Source organism: Neolamprologus multifasciatus, chromosome 23, assembly GCF_963576455.1.
Source record: "Neolamprologus multifasciatus chromosome 23, fNeoMul1.2, whole genome shotgun sequence".
NCBI classification, from domain to species: Eukaryota; Metazoa; Chordata; class Actinopteri; order Cichliformes; family Cichlidae; genus Neolamprologus; species Neolamprologus multifasciatus.
Window position 1 is genome coordinate 35,095,259 of NC_140460.1, and position 8,385 is coordinate 35,103,643.

At 43.3% G+C, this 8,385-nt stretch overlaps 1 pseudogene; it reads left to right on the forward strand.

Moving 5' to 3' along the window:
* The first annotated feature begins 623 nt into the window (after positions 1–623).
* Positions 624–5,816, forward strand: LOC146492072 (uncharacterized; annotated as a pseudogene).
* The last annotated feature ends 2,569 nt before the right edge of the window (positions 5,817–8,385 follow it).

Sequence of the window (8,385 nt, forward strand, 5' to 3'; positions counted from 1 at the left end):
ATGTCTATGTGTGACACTTGGTTCCAGTAGCATTATGGTTTGGGGCTATTTTGCTGCTTCTGGTCAGTGAGGAAACAAATTCTAACTTACAGCAGAAAATTGTGAAAAAAATATCTGTCTGTGAACTGAATCTTAACGCTCTGCGAAAGAGTGACTGAAGAATTAAAGATGTTGTTTTCAAATTGCAAAGCCAAAGTTATGACCTTAGACCCAATAGAAATGTTTTGGAAGGGCTTGAAGTGAGCAGTTAATGTGAGGAAAAACCAAGAACATCCCAAAAGCACAGGAATTTCAACAAGCTGGATTGATCAATAGTGAAATCTTTAGTTGTTGTTATTGCTGAAAGCTGAAAATACTGAAAGCAATTCCGTTCACATGGTCTTTTCTCTCCCAGATTACAGTACATGCCCATCAGATCATCAGTAAATAAATGACAGTGTATTTTTTATTTTTTATTTTGTTGTTCTCTCATTCTACTTTTAGAGCTTGTGTAAGAAATAATTTTTAGGTAACATAAAGAAAGATACAGGATTCACAGCCCCCCCCACCCCACCCCCCCCCACCACCACCACCACCATGCAACTCTATGGCTTGTGCATTTGTGAACCCAAGTCATTGTATTCTGCAGTTATTTGTCAGCAATACTAGATTCAAATCAGTCTCCACTCAAGGCAAAATTATATTCCCAGAGGGGAAAAATGTTAAAATGAGAGGAAAATCTCTAACAAGCAGTTAAATCTAACTGGTTTTGCATGATAGATTGACTAATGGAAGATGGAAGGCTCATTAACACATTAAGTCCAAACATCTTCCAGTCGTCGACACAAGCGACGGAGGAATAAAAAGTTAACACATGGTGTAAATCATGAACATATGGAGAGGAAGAGAATCAGTAGGAATGAGTGGAAGTGGTTGTATGCAAGCTGCAGTGCACTTTCCGTCCCATTTTCCCTTCCCACTGATAGATTCAATAATAACTTGATATACCTAAACTGTATGTCACATAGTTCATATTCATGTTCTTTGTATGTCATAGCCATGAACACATGTATATTTCATTAAAAAAAAATTAGTTTTGGTTAAAAAGAAGTGTTTCATTCATTTTCTTTAGAGATAAATTTGAAAGTATAAGCATTGCCACGGGATGAAGGTAAAAGTTGTGTGCCTCATGTTTGTGCGACGTCATGCTATGCTTGTTTATGGACAAATAAATGAGGCAGGCTCTGAAGCTGGGGGGCAGAGCCCAGGCTTGTCAGTCATTCATGAGCGTGCTGCTCTCGACTTGCCACACGTTGGAAATGTATCTGAACTCAAACATGAATTATGAATAAATATGAAAGTTGGGCCTTTAATTTCTACACAGAGATTTTTTTTTTTTCATTTCAAAGAGCTGTTTCCTGTTTTCATATTGCCAAAGATTTCTGTCCTGTGGTCCGTGTCCTGAATATGAAACAGATACTGTGTGAAAATGACTCACTGTTTTTTTTCTGATGAAAGGTTTACATCCTGGGTTACGACCTGAGACTATTTTTAGTGGTGTGCAGACTTTGATTCTACTTTACTCTATTATACCTCCCATCCATTTTCTGACAGGTTTCATATTACAAGAAAACAAGATTTTTTTTCCCTCAGAAAGATATTCTTTTTTTTATCTATAGATCAAAGAACCCACCTATAGAATGGCTATCTTTGTAGTGATGTTTTCTGGATTTGTCAACATCCCTATTATGTTACCAGTGTTATTAAATCTTGTGCTCTAGTCTGGAGCTGTAATAACTTCCTGATATCAAGCTGTGAGTTGCTCGCCTTTTGAAACACATGAGGTGGCTTAAGCCCTTTCATGTCAGTAATTATAGGATGAATAATTATAAAATATTTGGAATTGCTGTGGCATGGTAAAATTAAAGTAAAATGGCTGAAAGTATGTGTGAACAAAAGGAGAATTATTGTGAACAACTGAGACCTTTCAAAAGAACTTTGATGTTGGAACAACAGCCCACAACCACTCTTTTCTTCATTGGTAATTGATATGAACTGTAATTGCAATCAAATAGTTCCTTTATTTGAAGGTGGTGCACCTTTCCCAAAATAAAAATTGGTAAATGTTAATTTTTATATTCATATGAAAAAAATTGCAGATGAAACACAGTTTCATACTTAAATGAAGATTGTGTTTCTATAATGTTTTAGTGACCAAAGTGGTGTCACTTATTTATTTAGTGGTGTCACATATTTTGTTGTGATATTGAACAATAAAAATGTTTCCTATATTTATCAACCTTACAGTCCTATAATTTTGTTTTTAATAGAAACTTGTGATATACGTATACATAAATATACATTCACTGACCACTTTGTTAGGTGAACCTGTTTGTTATTGCAATCAAATAATATAACATGGCAACATGACCAAGACAACTTGCTAAAGTTCAGCATCAAAAAGGGGAAGGAAGGCGATTCAAGTCAGTTTGAATGTGACTGTTTGTTGGTGCCAGATGTGTTGGTGTGGGATTTTCACACACAATCATGGGGTTTAGAGAGAATGGTTTGAAAATTTTCAAATATCTATAATATCCATAAAAATGCTTTGTTGATGCCAGAGGTCATAGAATGAGCATTTACTGCTTTGAGCTAATAGTCAATTATCAAGTCACCCCTTGTTCCATCCAAGGGCCGGCCAGAGAGGCTAGCTGCCAGGCCACACCGGTCTCCACCTCCAGCCAGAGAGGCTAGCTGCCAGGCCACGCCAGGCTCCACCACCAGCTAACGAGGCTACCTGCTAGGCCACGCCGGTCTCCACCATCAGCCACAGAGGGTAGCTTCCAGGCCATGCCAAGCTCCACCATCAGCTAAGGAGGCTAGCTGCCAGGCCATGCCGGGTACCAACACTAGCCAGCTAGGCTAGCTGCCAGGCCACGCCTGGCACCAGCACCAGCCAGCGAGGATAATCGGCTGGCTCTACTGAGCTCAACCACCAACCAACAAAGCTCATAGGCAGGCCAAGCCTCACTCCACCAACAGCCAGCGAGGTTAACTGCCAGGACAGGCCGGGTTTCGGCAACCCTCGAGGGTACTCGCAACCAACGGGTCTTAGCACCGACAAGATGCCGCCTAAGAAGAGCAACGTCAACGAGGAGGAACTGGAGGACATAAAGAAATTCCTAAACTTTATGTCAGAAGAAATAACAACCATTGCAAAACAACAAAAACTGATACTTAATTTAATGGAAGATATTAAAGAACTAAGTAGGCAGAGCGAGGAAAAGGACAAGAAGATCGCTATGCTGGAAGGACGGGTGTCAGATATGGAACAATATTCGAGAGTAAATTATGTGATAGTGACGGGACTGGAAACCAAGCATCAGACATATGCACGGGTAGCAGCGTCAGAGTGAGGGGAGCCACCTGAGCAAGAGCTACTCTGCTTGGAAGAGCAGGTAATGGCCTTCTTCAAAAGCAAGGGTATCGAAATGGACAGTAAAAGTATTGAGAGATGCCATCCTCTGCCAAGGAAAAACAAAAATCGAATACCTGCCATTATGATACGTTTTGTTAATAGAAAACAGAAAAAAAGAACTGCTCAAGCAAGGGAGAAAGCTAAAAGGTACAGATGTTTATTTAAATGAACACCTAATCGAGAAAAATGCAGACATTGCAAGACAAGCAAGAATATTAAGAAAACAGAAGAAAATACAGTCAACTTGGACGTCAGATTGTAAAATATTCATTAAGTTAAATGGAACACCAGAGCAGGCAAAGGTTCTAGTCATCAAAGAGATGTCGGAACTAGAAAAATATAACTGATAAATCAGAATGCAAAGCAGTGCTAAATATGATGGGACCGTCTAAGTTACACAACCAACTCAGATGTCTTACAGTTTTCAACTAACAACTCATATAGATATTGAAAATAAGACATTGGTGTATGACAGCAACATAGATCCTGATTGTATTGTTTCTTTACAATAAGACAAATGAATGCAATTATTATACAAATGAGCAATTTAAAAAGAAGATCAAGGTAGAAAAGGGTATAACACTGGTGCACTTTAACAGTCGAAGCCTATATGCAAACTTTCAATACATCAAAGACTACATAACACAGTTTAAACAGCCATTCAAGGTGATAGCCATATCAGAGACCTGGATAACTCCTGGACAAGAAGAAGACTTTGAGATACATGGATATGAATTCCTTCATTTAGACAGGAGCAACAAAAAAGGAGGTGGGGTGGCACTTTACTTTGATAAAAACCTAAAGTACAAAAGCGTTGGAAGAATGACGACTGTTATTGATGGAATGTTTAACAGTGGAAATAAATATGGAAAAAAGGAAAAACCTAATTGTCAGTTGTATATACAGAACACTGGGATCAAAGATTGAGATATTTAAGGATAATATGGAGGACTTATTTACAAATCTAAATCAGAAAATAATGTTTATTTGTGGGGACTTTAATATTGACTTATTAAATCCAAATCATAATAAGAGTACAGAAGAATTCAATGATTCCATGTATAGCATAGGTTTATTTCCACTGATAACAAGACTGACCAGAATAACATCTCATTGCGCGACTCTATTAGATAATATATTTACAAATATAATGGAAGAAAATATAAAAAGTGGGCTATTAATCAACAATATAAGTGACCATTTACCAGTCTTTGCTTCTTATAATTGTCATTATCAAGTCAACAGCAATGAACACAAGATTACTTACAAAAGAATTAGAACAGAGAAGACATTAAACTGTCTTAGAAATGAACTTTTAAAGCAGGATTGGAATATTGTATATGAACACAGAAGTTAATAAAGCTTACGAAGTATTTTTAAGAACATTTAACACATTACTTGATAGAAACTGCCCAGTAATTGAAATCAACAGGAAACACAACTATTGCAGGAAGACCATGGATGACTAAAGGACTACAAAATGACAGCAAAAAAAAAAAAGAAAAGAATACCCTATATCGAGAATTCATTAAAAAAAAAGAGAACCATAGAAACTGAAACGAAGTATAAAACTTATAAAAATAAATTAACTAATATAATGAGATCCTGTAAAAGAGAATATTTACACAATATTACACAATAAAGATAACACAAGAGGTATATGGAATGTATTAAACAGTATAATCAAAAATGAATCAAGGAAAACTGATTACCCTGGGTACTTTATAGAAGGGACAAGAAGCATGAACAACATGAATGAGATAGTAAGTGGTTTTAATGAATTCTTCGTAAACATAGGGCCAAAACTGGCAGAGGAAATAAAGGTCGATGGAATAGAAAGGGACACTGGTGAAAATATTGAAAGGAATAGAAGCTCTATGTTTTTAAGAGCAGTGGAAGAGAAAGAGATTTATGACATAGTTAGAGGACTTAAGAACAAAACCAGTACAGATTGGAATGATATTGATATGGGTAACAGTAAAGACAGTTATTGATGGTATTGTAAAACCATTAAAATATGTATTCAACTTGTCGTTTCAAAAAGGGTTTTTTTTCCACAAAAAATGAAAGTTGCTAAAGTTATTCCCATTACCAAAACTGGTGAAAGGCATCACTTTACAAATTATAGACCAGTGTCAATACTCTCCCTGTTCTCTAAGATACTGGAAAAGCTTTTCATAAAAAGATTTGACAGTTTTGTGGAAAAACACAAATTACTGACAAATAGTCACTATGGGTTCAGAAACAACAGATCAACAGCTTTGGCATTGATAGATTCAATGGAAAAGATAATGGATTGTATGGATAATAAGAGGTATGCAATTTGGAGTTTTCTTAGATCTAAAGAAGCGTTTGATACTGTCCATCCATCCATCCATCCATCCATCTTCATCCGCTTTATCCGGGGCCGGGTCGCGGGGGCAGCAGCCTAAGCAAAGAGGCCCAGACCTCCCTCTCCCCAGCCACCTCCTCCAGCTCATCCGGGGGAACACCAAGGCGTTCCCAGGCCAGCCGAGAGATATAATCTCTCCAGCGTGTCCTGGGTCTGCCCCGGGGCCTCCTCCCGGTGGGACATGCCTGGAACACCTCACCCAGGAGGCGCCCAGGGGGCATCCTTGTCAGATGCCCAAACCACCTCAGCTGGCTCCTTTCAACGTGGAGCAGCAGCGGCTCTACTCTGAGCCCCTCCCGGATGGCCGAACTTCTCACCCTATCTCTAAGGGAGATGCCAGGCACCCTTCGGAGGAAGCTCATTTCCGCCGCTTGTATCCGCGATCTCATCCTTTCGGTCACTACCCACAGCTCGTGGCCATAGGTGAGGGTAGGGACGTAGATCGACCGGTAAATTGAGAGCTTCGCTTTTACACTCAGCTCCCTCTTCACCACGACGGACCGGTGCAGCGTCTGCATTACTGCAGCTGCAGCCCCAATCCGTCTGTCGATCTCCGGCTCCCTTCTTCCATCACTCGCGAACAAGACCCCGAGATACTTGAACTCCTCCACTTGGGGCAGGACCTCATCCCCGACCCGGAGTGGGCACTCCACCCTTTTCCGGCTGAGAACCATGGCTTCAGATTTGGAGGTGCTGATCCTCATTCCCGCTGCTTCACACTCGGCTGCGAACTGCTCCAGTGCGAGCTGGAGGCCCTCACCCGATGAAGCCAACAGAACCACATCATCCGCAAAAATCAGAGATGAGATCCTGAGGCCACCAAAGCGAAAGCCCTCCGCCACTTGGCTGCGCCTAGAAATCCTGTCCATAAAAATTATGAACAGAACCAGTGACAAAGGGCAGCCCTGGCGGAGCCCATCACCCACCGGGAACGAGTCCGACTTATTGCCGGCAATGCGAACCAAGCTCTTGCAACGGTTGTATAGGGATCGAATGGCCCGTAGCAATGGGCCAGACACCCCATACTCCCGCAACACCTCCCACAGGACACCCCGAGGGACACGGTCGAATGCCTTCTCCAAGTCCACAAAACACATGTAGACTGGTTGGGCAAACTCCCATGCACCCTCAAGTATCCTCGAGAGGATGAAGAGCTGGTCCAGTGTTCCGCGACCAGGACGAAAACCGCATTGTTCCTCCTGCATCAGAGGTTCGACTAGCGGACGAACTCTCCTTTCCAGCACCCTGGCATAGACTTTCCCGGGGAGGCTGAGGAGTGTGATCCCCCTGTAGTTGGAACACACCCTCCGGTCCCCCTTCTTAAAGATGGGGACCACCACCCCGGTCTTCCAATCCACGGGTACTGCCCCTGATCTCCACGTAACATTGCAGAGGCGTGTCAACCAGGACAGCCCTACAACGTCCAGAGCCTTCAGGAACTCGGGGCGGACCTCATCAACACCAGGGGCTCTGCCACCAAGGAGTTGTTTAACTGCCTCAGTGACCTCGCCCCTGGAAATTGGCGGGTCATTCCCCTCATCCCCAGACTCTGCTTCCTCCTCGGAAGACGCGTCAGTGGGATTAAGGAGGTCCTCGAAGTATTCCTTCCACCGCCTGACAATTTTCTCAGTCGACGTCAGCAGCGCTCGGCCAGCACTATACACAATGCAGGTAGAGCACCGCTTTCCCCTCCTGAGACGCCTGACGGTTTGCCAGAACCTCTTCGAGGCAGTCCGAAAGTCTTTTTCCATGGCCTCTCCGAACTCCTCCCACACCCGAGTTTTTGCTTCAGCCACTGCCCGAGCCGCATTCCGCTTGGCCTGTCGATACCTGTCGGCTGCCTCCGGAGTCCCACAGGCTAACCAAGCCCGATAGGACTCCTTCTTCAGCCTGGTGGCTCCCTTCACCTCTGGTGTCCACCATTTGGTTCGGGGATTACCACCACCTTGCGGCCGCAGCTCAATGCAGCAGCTTCGGCAATGGAGGTGCTGAACATGGTCCATTCGGACTCAATGTCCCCCGCCTCCCTCGGAATGCTGTTGAAGCTCTGCCGGAGGTGTGCGTTGAAGATCTCGCGGACTGGGGCCTCTGCTAGTCGTTCCCAGCACACCCTCACTACGCGTTTAGGTGCACCAGGTCTGTCCAGCGTCCTCCCCCGCCACCTGATCCAACTCACCACCAGGTGGTGATCAGTTGACAGCTCAGCCCCTCTCTTTACCCGAGTGTCCAGAACATATGGTCGCAGGTCTGGTGATACGATTACAAAATCGATCATCGACCTACGGCCTAGAGCGTCCTGGTGCCACGTGCACTTATGGACACTCTTATGTTCGAACAAGGTGTTCGTTATGGCCAAACTGTGATTAGCACAGAAGTCCAATAACAAAGCACCGCTCGGGTTCAGATCAGGGAGGCCGTTCCTCCCAATCACGCCCCTCCAGGTCTCGCTGTCGTTACCCACGTGAGCATTGAAGTCTCCCAGCAGGACAACAGAGTCTCCAGGTGGAGCACCTTCCAGCACCCCCCCCCCCCCCCC